This window comes from Pongo abelii, chromosome 7 (assembly GCF_028885655.2).
Source record: "Pongo abelii isolate AG06213 chromosome 7, NHGRI_mPonAbe1-v2.0_pri, whole genome shotgun sequence".
In the NCBI taxonomy this organism is placed as follows: domain Eukaryota; kingdom Metazoa; phylum Chordata; class Mammalia; order Primates; family Hominidae; genus Pongo; species Pongo abelii.
Genome location: NC_071992.2, coordinates 159,558,179 through 159,573,684, shown reverse-complemented (window position 1 = coordinate 159,573,684; position 15,506 = coordinate 159,558,179). Strand labels below are relative to the sequence as shown.

The following is a 15,506-nucleotide window of genomic DNA, read 5'->3' as shown; positions in this document are numbered from 1 at the left end:
GGACCTGCAGGGGGCTGAGTCCGGGCCTTTGAAGACTGGTGCCCTGGAAAAACGGCTCCTGTGCAGGCTGCCTCCCAGCTCTGTCCTCCCACACTTCGTCCTCCCACAGTTGAGGCTGGGGCCCAGCAGGGTCTGTCCGAGTGCTTAAGCGTCCCTGGGCCCGTTGGAGGCTGTGGTTCCAATTTCTTTTGCAGCATCTGCCCGGCCCCATGTAGGTCCTGGATGCAGAGTGTGAGGCCGCCCCCGTCACAGCACAGACCTGTGCCCTCCTCACTAGACTCATCTGCCTCCTACACTGAGTCTTCCCTTTGTCCTATTCTTTATTCTGCTTTTTCCCCGGGAGCCAAGGGAGTTGACCCGTGTTCTCACTGGGCCGCTGGAACCCAACAGCATGGACATCCCGGTTGGTGGGCACCCAGCTCTCCCCTCCGGAGGCACTGTCACACCCTCTCTCACCTCACCGGGGGCACAGGGCCCTGCCGGACCCAGGTGGTGTCAGGAAATGCTGTCCTCAGTCTAGAGGACCACCGACCCACTTTCCTCCTCGGAGCCCCTCCCTCCATCCCAGGTGGTCACACAGCTTTCACCGCGTGTCAGGTTGGCTCTTTTCTGCTTCTTGCCTTCATTTCCTGAATCACGTCCTTCTGAACATGTATGATGACAAGCAGGGCTGGACCCTGGGTCTGCAGCAGTGAACCGGCCCAGTCACCTGCCCTCAGGGGTCTTGCAGGAGGTAAGTCGCAGAAAGAAGAAAGGGGTAACTGCTACCCATAAGGCGATTGGGAAGGGCTGCCCCTGGCCCCAGCCTGACTGCTGCCCACCACCTCCAGGGCCTCCGCATCCTCCCCCGCACTGCAGCCCAGCAAGCCCCTCCCCTGCTGTGGCTTTCGGGTAACAGCTGCTAGGAGAGAAGGTGCCGGCCAGAGAGTGAGTGTGCAGCCAGGTGGGGCCATTTCCCCTGCGTCCACATAGTGGTCCACCCCGCAGGACTGTCCCGTTCCTGTTTCCCCGGTGTATGCTCTAGGGACGCCCCAGACGGGCCCTGTCCTCTGACCCCTGCGTGTCCAGGCTCAGCGTCCTCTGCTCCCTTTGTCCTCTGATGCTCCAGCCCTTTCTGCCGCCCAGCCTGTGTGTGGATCAGGGCTGTTTTGGGGGTGGGCTTAGAGGGCACGGGATGGAAGTTGTTTGGAGGGGAGGGGCCTTATGCAATTTGTTTATCATGCGCATTTTTTCATTTGCCATTCTCACCGTGATTGATTTGAATGAATTTGGCACTGTGAAATCTGCAAAGTCAAAAATCAAAAAGAAAAATCAAAAGAATATTGGCATTGGAGGCACATGCAATAAAGGAGTCCAGGTGGTAGTTGGAGGTCGGAGGCTGGAAGGAACACACAGGTCTCAAAGGAAGTGGCTGAGGGATCTGCAGAGACTCATCTGAGCCTGTGGCTGATGACAGGGTGTTGGGGCAGCCACGGCCGAGAGGGCTGTGCCTGGAGCCACACAGCTTTCAGTGCTCATGAGAAGGGACTGGCCCTCCCCAGGGCTGACCAAGTTCCTCGGTACTGCATCCAGCTGTGCTCCCGGCCTCGTTTCTTCTCTCCTTCGTGAATTAACTCCCAGACACAGCAGCCCGTGGAGGTGGTGGGGACTAACCAGGGACGGGAAAGGGTCAGTCAGCCTGTGGTCAGCACGGTGGGCGGGTGCAGGCCTGGTGTTCCCAGGATACTTTACTGGGACATGCAGTTATCCCCATCACGTATCACTCCAGCTCCCCGGCAGGCACAGCCTGTCGCTGTTCCTGGAGGCACCCCTGGAATGAGTACAGTTCGTGGACAGGCTTCAAAACAGCCCAGAGCAAAGATTTGGGTCTGAGGGCGGGGGCACGGCTCTGGGGTCTTCGCCTCCACGGTTCCCTGACTTGGTCCCGCAGTTGCCCAGGAGAGGCAAGGCCACGTCCTTGTTAAGGGCTTGCTTGTTCCTGGTGGTCTCTGTCAGGAGCCCCTGCCCCTCCAGCCCCAGGCTCCAACACCTGTCCAGGTGTGTGAGCCAGTGTACATCTGGCAGCAGAGAGGCCTGTAGGAGCACAGCCCACAGGCCCCAGTGATGTTTGTCAAGTGTTTATTCTATCAACATTCTTCATTTCTGGCCTGATTTCAGTCCTAGGAGGTGGGTACAATGAGTCCAATTCTAAAAATAATAAAAGGAACAGAGACCTGAGGAGATGGCTTCATGATGGGGGATCAATGTCCCAATTTTAGCACCAAAGTCCGGTGACCTGGGAAGCCCTCGGTGCTGGGCAAACCAGGATGGTTGTTGCCCTGATTCAGGATCACCCAGGTAATAGGTAGAGGGCTGAATTCAAGCCCGGCTCAGCCGCACGGAGCCTCAGCCTGCACTCTGCACTGCTTCTGAGCGGCGCTGGGAGCAGCGCTGTCCAAGGAGCCCGGGTCATAAAACCCAGCTGGTGAATAGGAACCATGTTTGTATGTTCTAGAAGATGAAAGAATAGAATTGAATTGAATAATAAAGACCAGAGTACATTATGCACAATTAGGACACATATTTTAATGAAGAAAGTAATTTAAATAAAAATGTATTTTATTTATGCTTATTTATTTTTGCTTGTGTATATATGTGTGTATATAATGTTTTAGACATACAAATATATATAAGTATGTTTGGTATTTTATTTCATATTTTATATTTATGTTTTATGTTATAAATGTTTATTGGTTATAAATCTATGTGAATATGTTATATAAATGTTATATGTGTCAGTGTTTTGGGTGTGTATATATTTATTTAACTTTTTAAAGTGTAGATCTCAATCAGGAAAATGTGAAAGCTTCCTGTTTAGATGAAGTGGACGATCTTCCTTCCTGCCCTTATTGTATTCACCGTCAGAGAGCTGGGTGCCAGCAAGCTGCTGTGTGGGTATGTGCTCCAACCCCGGCGTAGGCACGGACAGAAACCCATTGTGGAATTTTTCCAGTGAAGGGGATCTTGGCGTGATGTCCAGAGGCCTCCCCGAGTGGTGTCCTGAATGAGTCCCACAGTCTCCATGCCTGTGCTCTTGCTATGGACTGCCAGGCTGAATTGTTGACACTGAAGATCATCGTGCTCCCGCTACACTTATACCTCTGACCCTTTTTCTTTTTCACCTTGGCTGTTGGGAAGCTCAGATTGTAACCATCTGCCCCAGGCACACGTGTGGGTCCTGGCAGGTTTCTTGCTCGCCCCTCCTGGCTCTGCCCTGGTCATAACTTGCTTGCCTTTCTCCTCCCCTTGCCATGTGGAACGCTGGTTTGAGTGTCTGATTCTTAGGGCTGTGGAGCTTTAGCCCTTTTGACTCTACATAGTTTTGGTGACTTGGCTTCTTTCACGCTCCAGTTCTTGGCCCTGCCTTGGGGGCTCCATGCACAGCTCTCCCTGGGAACAGGTCTTCTCCTTGCCCTGTCTTAATCTGGGGACAGGTGTCTGGGTGTCCCCAGCGAGACCCCTCTCTGCTGCTGACAGGGCTCCCAGGAGGAACAACAGTGGCACCCCAGAGAGGTGTGAGGGTGCTGAGAGAATTGGGTCAGCAGTGGGGGCCTCACTCCCTGTGCCTGAGCAATTCATCAGGTGCTCTCTTTCTTAGATGGACAGGTGTGTGCAATTGTGTTCCGTTTCTGACTTTGGGTTTAGTGACATCAGTAAGCCTGAATGGTCTCCCCCCGGTGCACAATCCTTCTTGTTCAAACTACAAAATCAGTCAAACACACAGGCACCAGGGAGCCCTTGAACCAGAGAGTCCAGTACTTTCATTTTGTTCTAAATGTGCAGATTGTTATCGTTTTCATTTTTTTTCAAGGCAACAGTGAGCAAGGATTTTGTTATCATTTTCAAACTGACACATCTACCACACTGACAATATTCTCTGACCCAGCACAGAAGTTCATAACAAAAGCATCAGTGACATAGTTACACACGTTAAAAGATTGAAAACCACTATTCTAATAAACCACTGTTAAAGAAGAAGTCATATTGGAAATTAAAATACCTAGAAATGATTAAAACTAAGATACTACTATCAAAACTATTGGGCTGCAGCAAAAGCTTTACCTGAGAAAAATCTAACCCTATATATTTGCATTGGGAAATAAGAAAGTTTAATTTTTTTTTCTTTAAGATGGAGTCTTGTTCTGTTGCCTAGGCTGGAGTGCAGTGACTCGATCTTGGCTCACTGCAAGTTCTGTCTCCCAGGCTCAAGTGATTCTCCTGCCTCAGCTTCCCAAGTAGCAGGGATTACAGTTGTGCACCATCACGGCTGGCTACTTTTTGTATTTTTAGTAGAGACGGGGTTTCATCATGTTGCCCAGGCTGGTCTTGAACCCCTGACCTCAAATGATCCACCCTCCTCGGCCTCCCAAAGTGCTGGGATTACAGGTGTGAACCACCATGCCCGGCCTTATTTTTGAATTAATAATTTTGTCAGCCATTAGAGTGATATTTGGTGAGTAGGAGGGAGACTTTTTTCTTAGGTGATCAGTGCTGGAGTTATTAGGGGGAAACTGGTGGGAAGCCTGAAGTTAGCAAGCTCAGGGTCCCACCTCCGCATTTCAAAACTCAACTGAAGAAAAGAGACAGGACTGAGAATGCCTATTAACAAAACAGAAAACCAAGGTAAAATCAGCATGGCCATGGCTGCGTGTTTGAAGGAACAAAAATTAGACAAATATCTGGCAAGACTGAATAAGGAAAAAAGATCCACAGATGAATAATGTAAATGAAAAAAATGGGTCATAGTGACAAATAACTCCCAGATTTTGTAATGCAAAAAGACAAGATTTTCACATCCAGTTAGCATGAGGAAAGAGTGTGAAGCCATCCTTTCTATTTCAACAATGAGAAATAATGGAATTATGTACAAAAATTATCATTTCTTTCAAATGCATTGGAAAATGGTGGGTGCACATCTGAAGGAACTGCCAGTCTGGGGGGCCCCTTCCTCTCAGTGGAGCTGAATGGTGCTGAGGGCGGGTTAGTCATCAGCAGAGCTCTATCTGCAGGGAGAGACTGATGTTTCTTGGTTCTTTTGCATATAATTTCTAGCACACTACCAAAAATTATAAGAATTACAGGAGAGTGTGATTTTCAACCAAGAGATAAGCTATTCAATAGAAGAAGACGCACAGATAACCCAGGTGAAAGAATTAGCAGACAAGTGCTTTACAATATTGTTGTAAATACATGAAATGAGATGCAGGAAAGGATGAACAAAATGGATGAACAGATGGAGAATTTCAACAGAGAGATGGAAGCTATGAAAATAAGTGCTTATTGTTATTAAAAATAAACAAAATAAATAATAAAAATAAGTGTTTATTATTATATTAACCAATTAATATAATACCGAAATTAAGAACTCATTGGATGGGTTTAAGAGCAGACTAAACATATAGTAGCAAAAAGTATTGAAGTTTCAGACAGGTCCATAGAAATTATCCAAAATAAAGCACAGAGAGAAATAGAATTAAAAGTACACACACACACACACACACATACACACATGCACAGAGAGAGACAGAGACAGAGAGGAGAGGGCCATATGGTACTGATCCAACTGTCTAACATGTATATTGGAATCCCAGGAGAAGGGTGAGAATGGGATAGGAGCAACATTATTTTGATGGATAATAGCCAATTTTCCAAAATTGGTAAGAGACATTAACCCACAGATTCAACAGGCTTATCGAACTCCATGAAGTATAAAACTAGAGAAAACCATATTTAGTCACCTCATAGTCAAACTGCTGAAACTAAAGGAAAAGAGAAAAATGTTAGATGCAGCCAGGAGAAAAAAACACCTAGCACTAGGGAACCCTGAGGACGACAGCTGTCTCCTCAAACAGGGACCCCGGGGATGACGGCTGTCTTTTCAAACAGGGACCATGAGGACGACAGCTGTTTCCTCAAACAGGGACCACGAGGACCACGGCTGTCTCCTCAAACAGGGACCCCGGGGATGATGGCTGTCTCCTCAAACAGGGACCACGAGGACGATGGCTGTCTCCTCAAACAGGGACCATGAGGACGACGGCTGTCTCCTCAAACAGGGACCCCAGGACGACGGCTGTCTCCTCAAACAGGGATCCCGAGGATGACGGCTGTCTCCTCAAACAGGGACCCCGGGGATGATGGCTGTCTCCTCAAACAGGGACCATGAGGACGGCTGTCTCCTCAAACAGGGACCCCGGGGACGACGGCTGTCTCCTCAAACAGGGACCATGAGGGCGATGGCTGTCTCCTCAAACAGGGATCCCGAGGACGACGGCTGTCTCCTCAAACAGGGACCCCGGGGACGACGGCTGTCTCCTCAAACAGGGATCCCGAGGACGACGGCTGTCTCCTCAAACAGGGACCCCGGGGACGACGGCTGTCTCCTCAAACAGGGACCATGAGGACCACGGCTGTCTCCTCAAACAGGGACCCCGGGGATGATGGCTGTCTCCTCAAATAGGGACCACGAGGACGATGGCTGTCTCCTCAAACAGGGACCATGAGGACGACGGCTGTCTCCTCAAACAGGGACCCCAGGACGACGGCTGTCTCCTCAAACAGGGATCCCGAGGATGACGGCTGTCTCCTCAAACAGGGACCCAGGGGATGATGGCTGTCTCCTCAAACAGGGACCATGAGGACGACGGGTGTCTCCTCAAACAGGGACCATGAGGACGATGGCTGTCTCCTCAAACAGGGATCCCGGGGACGACGGCTGTCTCCTCAAACAGGAACCATGAGGGCGATGGCTGTCTCCTCAAACAGGGACCCCGGGGACGACGGCTGTCTCCTCAAACAGGGATCCCGAGGACGACGGCTGTCTCCTCAAACAGGGACCATGAGGACGACGGCTGTCTCCTCAAACAGGGACCATGAGGACGACGGCTGTCTCCTCAAACAGGGACGCCGGGGACGACGGCGGTCTCCTCAAACAGGGACCATGAGGGCGATGGCTGTCTCCTCAAACAGGGACCCCGGGGACGACGGCTGTCTCCTCAAACAGGGACCATGAGGGCGATGGCTGTCTCCTCAAACAGGGACCCCGGGGACGACGGCTGTCTCCTCAAACAGGGATCCCGAGGACGACGGCTGTCTCCTCAAACAGGGACCATGAGGACGACGGCTGTCTCCTCAAACAGGGACCCCGGGGACGACGGCTGTCTCCTCAAACAGGGACCATGAGGGCGATGGCTGTCTCCTCAAACAGGGACCCCGGGGACGACGGCTGTCTCCTCAAACAGGGACCATGAGGACGACGGCTGTCTCCTCAAACAGGGATCCCGGGGATGATGGCTGTCTCCTCAAACAGGGACCATGAGGACGATGGCTGTCTCCTCAAACAGGGACCCCGGGGATGATGGCTGTCTCCTCAAACAGGGACCCCGGGGACGACGGGTGTCTCCTCAAACAGGGACCATGAGGACGACGGGTGTCTCCTCAAACAGGGACCATGAGGACGACGGCTGTCTCCTCAAACAGGGACCATGAGGACGACAGCTGTCTCCTCAAACAGGGACCATGAGGGCGATGGCTGTCTCCTCAAACAGGGATCCCGGGGACGACGGCTGTCTCCTCAAACAGGGACCATGAGGACGACGGCTGTCTCCTCAAACAGGGACCCCGGGGACGACGGCTGTCTCCTCAAACAGGGACCCCGGGGACGACGGGTGTCTCCTCAAACAGGGACCATGAGGACGACGGGTATCTCCTCAAACAGGGACCATGAGGACGACGGCTGTCTTCTCAAACAGGGACCCCGGGGATGATGGCTGTCTCCTCAAACAGGGACCCCGGGGACGACGGCTGTCTTCTCAAACAGGGACCATGAGGACGACGGCTGTCTCCTCAAACAGGGATCCCGGGGATGATGGCTGTCTCCTCAAACAGGGACCCCGGGGACGACGGCTGTCTTCTCAAACAGGGACCATGAGGACGACGGCTGTCTCCTCAAACAGGGACCCCCGGGATGATGGCTGTCTCCTCAAACAGGGACCATGAGGACGACGGCTGTCTCCTCAAACAGGGACCCCGGGGATGATGGCTGTCTCCTCAAACAGGGACCATGAGGACGACGGCTGTCTCCTCAAACAGGGACCCCGGGGATGATGGCTGTCTCCTCAAACAGGGACCATGAGGACGACGGCTGTCTCCTCAAACAGGGACCCCGGGGACGACGGCTGTCTCCTCAAACAGGGACCATGAGGACGATGGCTGTCTCCTCAAACAGGGACCCCGGGGATGATGGCTGTCTTCTCAAACAGGGACCCCGGGGACGACGGCTGTCTCCTCAAACAGGGACCATGAGGACGATGGCTGTCTCCTCAAACAGGGACCCCGGGGACGACGGCTGTCTCCTCAAACAGGGACCATGAGGACGACGGCTGTCTCCTCAAACAGGGACCATGAGGACGACGGCTGTCTCCTCAAACAGGGACCCCGGGGACGACGGCTGTCTCCTCAAACAGGGACCATGAGGACGACGGCTGTCTCCTCAAACAGGGATCCCGGGGATGATGGCTGTCTCCTCAAACAGGGATCCCGGGGACGACGGCTGTCTCCTCAAACAGGGACCCCGGGGACGACGGCTGTCTCCTCAAACAGGGACCATGAGGACGACGGCTGTCTCCTCAAACAGGGACCATGAGGACGACGGCTGTCTCCTCAAACAGGGACCCCGGGGACGACGGCTGTCTCCTCAAACAGGGACCTTGAGGACGACGGCTGTCTCCTCAAACAGGGACCCCGGGGATGATGCCTGTCTCCTCAAACAGGGACCCCGGGGACGACGGCTGTCTCCTCAAACAGGGACCCCGGGGATGATGGCTCTCTCCTCAAACAGGGACCCCCGGGACGACGGCTGTCTTCTCAAACAGGGACCATGAGGACGACGGCTGTCTCCTGAAACAGGGACCATGAGGACGACGGCTGTCTCCTCCAACAGGGACCCCCAGAATGACAGCTGTCTTCTCAAACAGGAACTTTGGAAGCCAGAAGCAGACACTGGTAAGAAACCAAATTGCCAACTTGCACTCCGACACTATTTAAAATTTCCCTCACAAATGAGGGCAAAATAAAGGCATTTTTCAGATAAATAAAAGCTAAGAGGAATTGTTGCCAACTGCAATGTCAGGAGGAAGCATGGGGGTGCCACATCCTTTTCAGAGGGTAAATGTGAGGGGAGGTTGTGTTAGATGGTGTGTTGACTTTGGGGTGGATGGTGCTGGATTTTCTGTTGTAACCTTGAACCCAGCACACCCTCTTCTGAAGAACCACCAGACTCCCTCCCGTGTGGCTCTGAATTAGAGTTTTCCAAGGGAAACTCATGTAGAACTTGGAAGATTAAGCAGAGACCCTCCTTTCCCGGGGTGGCTGAAGCCGGGCGCGTGTGTAGACGGGAGCCTCACAGAGGTCCTCCTGCGAGCTTGTGGGGATGCTCTTTGCTGTAGAGAGTGACAGTGGGTGGAAGCTGTTTGGGGACCTTGGGGATTGCAGCGGCTTCCAGGAAAACTTATTTATTTTTCAATAGACTCTATTTCTTTGAGCAGTTTTGGCTTTATAGAAAATAGAGAAGATAGTACAGAGGGTTCCCGTGTATCCTCCCCTCTCTCACATTTCTCCTATTACTAACACTTTGCATTCACGTGGTACAATGGATAAACCAATATTGATATGTGGTTATTAACACAAGTTTATAGCTTACACCAGGGCTCACTCTTTGTGTTGTATATTCTGCGGGTTTTGACAAATCCATAACATCATGCATCCACCATTACAATGTTGCAGAACCGTTTCAGGGCCTTAAAAATCCCCTTGCTCCACCCACTCATCCCTCCCCTCTATCCCATAGCCCTCTGACCACTGCTGCCAGGAGAATGTTTGAGACCTCTTCTTGGGTGCTTTAAGCTGACGTGTCCACCATCAAGTCATCTCACTGTGGGGATCCCTTCCCCAACATCCATGCTGCCGGGCGTTCCGTCAGCCATGCCGCCTCCTGAGTCTGTATTCCATGCCGGGTCTTCCGCCAGCCATGCCGCCTCCTGAGTCTATATTCCATGCCGGGTCTTCCGCCAGCCATGCCGCCTCCTAGGTCTATATTCCACCCTTTATTCCGTCACATGTTAAAAAACAAGTGACCTTCGTTTCCCCACCACACTCTGATCAATACACGAGCTCTCTCTGGGTGAAAGTGTGTGCTCTGGGAAGCCAGCCAATCCTGTTAGAATACTGGGTAACATAAATACTAAGTCTGTAATTTACAACATCAGCCCTTGTATAAAATAATAAGGTAGAGGAGGAGTGAGAGAAGAAATGAAATAATACATAAAAACATAGGGCAACTGCGGCCGGGCACGGTGGCTCACGTCTGTAATCCCAGCACTTTGGGAGGCCGAGGCGGGTGGATCATGAGGTCGGGAGTTCGAGACCAACCTGGCCAACATGGTGAAACCCCATCTCTACTAAAGATAAAATAATTAGCTGGGTGTGGTGACGCGCGCCTGTAATCCTAGCTACTCAGGAGGCTGGAGCAGGAGAATCGCTTGAACCCAGGAGGCGGAGGTTGCAGTGAGCTGAGATCAGGCCACTGCACTCCAGCCTGGACGACAGGGCGAGACTCCATCTCAATATATATACATATATGTATATATATATATATATATATGGCATATATATGTATGTATATATGCCATATATATACATATATATGTATGTATATATGCCATATATATACATATATATGTATGTATATATGCCTTATATATACATATATGTATGTATATATGCCTTATATATACATATATGTATGTATATATGCCATATATATACATATATATGTATGTATATATATATATGGCAGCTGGAGAAAGCCCATAGGCACTTGTTATGGCTGAACTGTGCCCCCCTCAAATTCACATGTTGAGCCCTCACCCCCGCTACCTCAGAATGTGATAGCAGTTGAAAATAGGGTCTTTAAAGAGGTGATTACGGTAGAATGGGGTCATTAGGGTGGGCCCTAGTCCAGCATGCCTGGTGTCCTTATAAGAGGAGATGAGGACACAGACACACACAGACGGGCAACCGTGACAGATTGCAGGGAGCAGATGCCATCTGCATGCCAAGGAGAGGGGCCCCAGGGGGAGCCAGCCCTGCTGACACCTTGATCTCGGATCTCCAGCCTCCAGGACAGCGAGAGAACCCATTCCTGTAGCTTAAGCCCCCAGTTGTGGTGTTCGTTATGGCGGCCGGAGCTGACTAGTGCCCTGCTGGACGCTAATGCCTGGGGCTTCCCACGACGCTGGGTGCGGCCTCTGTAACATCCCCTGTCCCCCGTCCATTCACCTGTATTTTGTCCTCAGGAAAGGGCTCTTTACTGGTGGGCTCGTAGACGCCACAGGTTCAGGTGTTCTCTGCTTGCAGAGTCTAATTAACAAGAGCAGGGGCCGGTAGAAAGCAAGAGACTTTATTAGCCAAGACTAGTGAAAGGAAGTAGCTGGATTCTGACCCAGAGCAACCACTTCAAACGTGGGGGGAAAGGCGAGGGTTCAGAAATGGAAAGCTGGATATGGAAGGCACGCAGGAATCGTGCTGAGCACAGCGCCTGTGTGTCCTGTCCTGGTGGCTGTCTTGGGTCCCAGTTCACCTGGAGCGCGAGCTGGCATCATCGCAACTATGGCCGGGCTGTAATTACCCGCTTTGAAGTCATCTCTGGAATTTTGCAGCTGGGTCCCCAGGCTTGGCCTGTCTGTCTCAAGATTAGCCTGCGGCACTTCTAAGAAGGCACATAATTAGATACTAATGGACAGTTAGAGAACTTTGAGGGAGTATTTACCGAGAGAAAGGGAGGGATGAGGAGTGTATTTCAAGGCTAAGGGAAAAGGCTTCTGCAGTTTGCTTCAAGGTTATATCTTGAAACCCAAGAGAAGGGAAACAAGTTTAAAAATGCATTTTGAAGACCAGCCACTCAGTTACAGGGTGACCAAGCCCTCACTGCGGAAGCGTCTGGACTTTCCGCAGCCTTGTCTCTTTCTAGGGTCTCTGGTTCCCATTAACTTTTTCTCTTGGATGTGGGAGACATAAGAGATGACAGAGAGCCTTGAGCCTAGAGACAATTCCCCCCACCCCATGGTGCGGTGCCAGCTCGCTTCCTTGGTGAGTCGAAAACAGCCCCAGCTAGGATGGCACAGCCCCTTGCTTTGCCTTTTGACTCAGAGGCAGGAGCTCAGAACTACATGGGTCAACTTCCGTTTCCAACTCCCAGGACCCTTGCAGTCCCCCTGGGGCGGTGTGGGGAGCATTTCTCCCTGGGACATAAGATCTCAGACCCAGCCCAGCTCACTCCTGCAGTGACAGGATAAACAATTCTGGGAGTGGCACTGCAGAAGAGCTTGGATTTTATCTTAAGCATGGTAGTTTTCTAGGAAATTATTAGTCAATCTGGAGCGAGATATTCTCAGAAAAAAAAAGAAATTATTAGTCAAGTGCCCTTTTGTTGGCATAAATCACCATAACAACCACTATAAATATATAATTACTGTTCTCCAAGGAAACTGAGACAAGAAAATTTTGACTCTTGCCTGTTGTGATAGTCTGTTCTTTTGTTGTTGTAAAGAAATACCTAAGACTGGGCAATTTACAAAGAAGAGGTTTAATTGGCTCTTGGTATTGCAGGCTGTACAGGAAGCACAGCGCTGGCATCTGCTCGGCTTCCCGGGAGGCCTCAGGAAGTTTCCAATCATAGCAGAAGGCAAAGGGGAAGCAGGTTGTGGGGAAAAGAAAGAGAGATCAGATTGTTACTGTGTCTATGTAGAAAAGGAAGACATAAGAAACTCCATTTTGATCTGTACTAGGAAAAATTGTTCTGCTTTGAGGTGCTGTTAATCTGTAACTTTAGCCCCAACCCTGTGCTCACAGAAACATGTGCTGTATTGAATCAAAGTTTAAGGGGTTTAAGGCTGTGCAGGATACCATTTGTTTGCAGGCAGTATGCTTGGTAAAAGTCATCACCATTCTCCATTCTCTATTAACCAGGGACACAATGCACTGCGGAAAGCTGCAGGGACCTCTGCCCAAGAAAGCCTGGGTGTTGACCAAGGTTTCCCCCTACTGAGACAGCCTGAGACACAGCCTCGTGGGAAAGGAAATACCTTACATCCCACAGCCCGACACCCGTGAAGGGTCTGTGCTGAGGAGGAGTAGTAAAAGAGGGAGGCCTCTTTGCAGTTGAGATAAGAGGAAGGTTTCTGTCTCCTGCTCATCCCTGGGAATGGAATGTCTCGGTGTAAAGCTGACCATTAGTTCTATTCTGAGATAGGAGAAAACCGCCCTGTGGCTGGAGACGAGATATGCTGGCAGCAATACTCCTCTGTTAATCTTTGCTACACTGAGATGTTTGTGTAAGTGAAACATAAATCTAGCCTACATGCACATCCAGGCACAGTACCTTCCCTTGAACTTATTCATGATACAGATTCCTTTGCTCACGTTTCCCTGCTGACCTTCTCCCCACCATCACCCTGTTGCCCTGCCATACTCCCCTCGCCAAGATAGTAAAAATAGTGATCAATAAATACTGAAGGAACTCAGAGATCAGCGCCAGTGCGGGTCCTCGCACGTTAAGTGCTGGTCTCCTGGGCCCACTGTTCTTTCTCTATACTTTGTCTCTGTGTCTTATTTCTTTTCCCAGTCTCTCATCTCCACCTGACAAGAAATACCTACAGGTGTGGAGGGGCAGTGGTCCCTGTGGCTTTCTGCAGTGCATTGTGTCCCTGGTTAATAGAGAACGGAGAATGGCGATGACTTTTACCAGGCAAACTTCCTGCAAACATATTGTTAATAAGGCACATCCTGCACAGCCCTAAATCCATTAAACCTTGATTCAATACAGCACATGTTTCTGTGAGCACAGGGTTGAGGCTAAAGTTACAGATTAACAGCACCTCAAAGCAGAACAATTTTTCTTAGTAGAGATCAAAATGGAGTTTCTTATGTCTTCCTTTTCTACATAGACACAGTAACAATCTGATCTCTCTTTCTTTTCCCCACAGCAGGTATCTCAGATAACAAGAGTGGAGCTGGGGGTAGGAGGCGCCTCACTCTTTTAAACAATTACATCTCACATGAACTCAGAGTGAGAACTCACTCACTATCATGAGGATGGCACCAACACGTTCATGAGGGACCCACCCCCAACAATCCAAACACCACCCACCAGGCCCACCTCCACCACTGGGGATTACACTTCTGGAGATTTCTGAAATGCCTTTGAGGCCTTTTCCCCGTGACATTTGGAAGAGACAGACATCTAAACCATATTATTCCACCCTGGGCTTCCTGAATCTCACGTCCTTCTCACATTGCAAAGTAAGATTGTCCCTTCTCAGTAGTTCCCCAAAGTCTTAACTCATCCCAGCATCAACACAACCAAAAGCCTCCAGTCCCAGTTTCAAAGTCTCATCTGGAAATTAGTTCCTTCCACCTATGAGCCTTTGAACTCAAAGACAAGTTATTTATTTCCAAGATACACTGGGGATGCAGGCATTGGGTAAACATTCCCATTCCGAAAGGGAGAAATTGGCCAAAAGAAAGGGACAACTGTCCTCTCTCTGGTCTATGCCTCCGAGATGACAAAGAAAAGAAGGAACAGTGGTCATGCCAAAAAGGGCCACACCATGTGCAGCCGATTTGCTGCACAGACAGTCCCTGATGTGTGGCTAAGTTCAAGGCCATTAAAAAATTCTTCATTTGAGGCTGAGCGTGGTGGCTCACACCTGTCATCCCAGCATTTTGGGAGGCCGGGGTGGGTGGATCACCTGAGGTCAGGAGTTCCAGACCAGCCTGGCCAACATGGCGAAACCCTGTCTCTACTAAAAATACAAAAAATAGCCAAGCATGGATGGTGGGTGCCTGTAATCCCAGCTACTCAGGAAGCATGAGAATCGCTTGAACCTGGGAGGTGGAGGTTGTAGTGAGCTGAGATCGTGCCACTGCACTCCAGCCTGAGTGGTAGAGTTAGACTCCATCTCAAAAGAAAAAAATAAAAAGAAAAGAAATTGATCACTGGAAACATAGCGGAGGCTGTAGCAGTCAGGGACCTTTCTGAAGCGAGCGTCTTTGATGCCTATGTGCTACCCAAGCCATATGTGAAGCTACATTCTTGTGTGGGTTGTGCAGTTCACAGCAAGGTACGTCAGGAATGGATCTCGTGAAGCCCACAAGGACCGAACACCCCCACCCTGATTTAGACCTGTGGATGCTGCCCCACGACCCCTACCAAAGCCCATGTGAGGAGCTGAGTCCTTAAAGACTGAAGATGGACTGTTCTCAGGAGAAAAATAAAACGGATATTGGAAAGAAAGAAAGAAAAAAAGAAAGGAAGGAAGGAAGGAAGGAAGGAAGGAAGGAAGGAAGGAAGGAAGGAAAAGAAAGAAAGAGACAACCGGTCACACACAAGTCCTGTGCCCAGCACAGGA

At 50.4% G+C, this 15,506-nt stretch overlaps 2 pseudogenes; both read left to right on the top strand.

Moving 5' to 3' along the window:
• The first annotated feature begins 391 nt into the window (after positions 1-391).
• Positions 392-7,397, top strand: LOC100462244 (uncharacterized protein FLJ40521-like; annotated as a pseudogene).
• Positions 7,398-7,566: 169 nt separating this feature from the next.
• LOC134761818 (uncharacterized protein FLJ40521-like) lies at positions 7,567-8,921 on the top strand (annotated as a pseudogene).
• Positions 8,922-15,506: the final 6,585 nt, after the last annotated feature.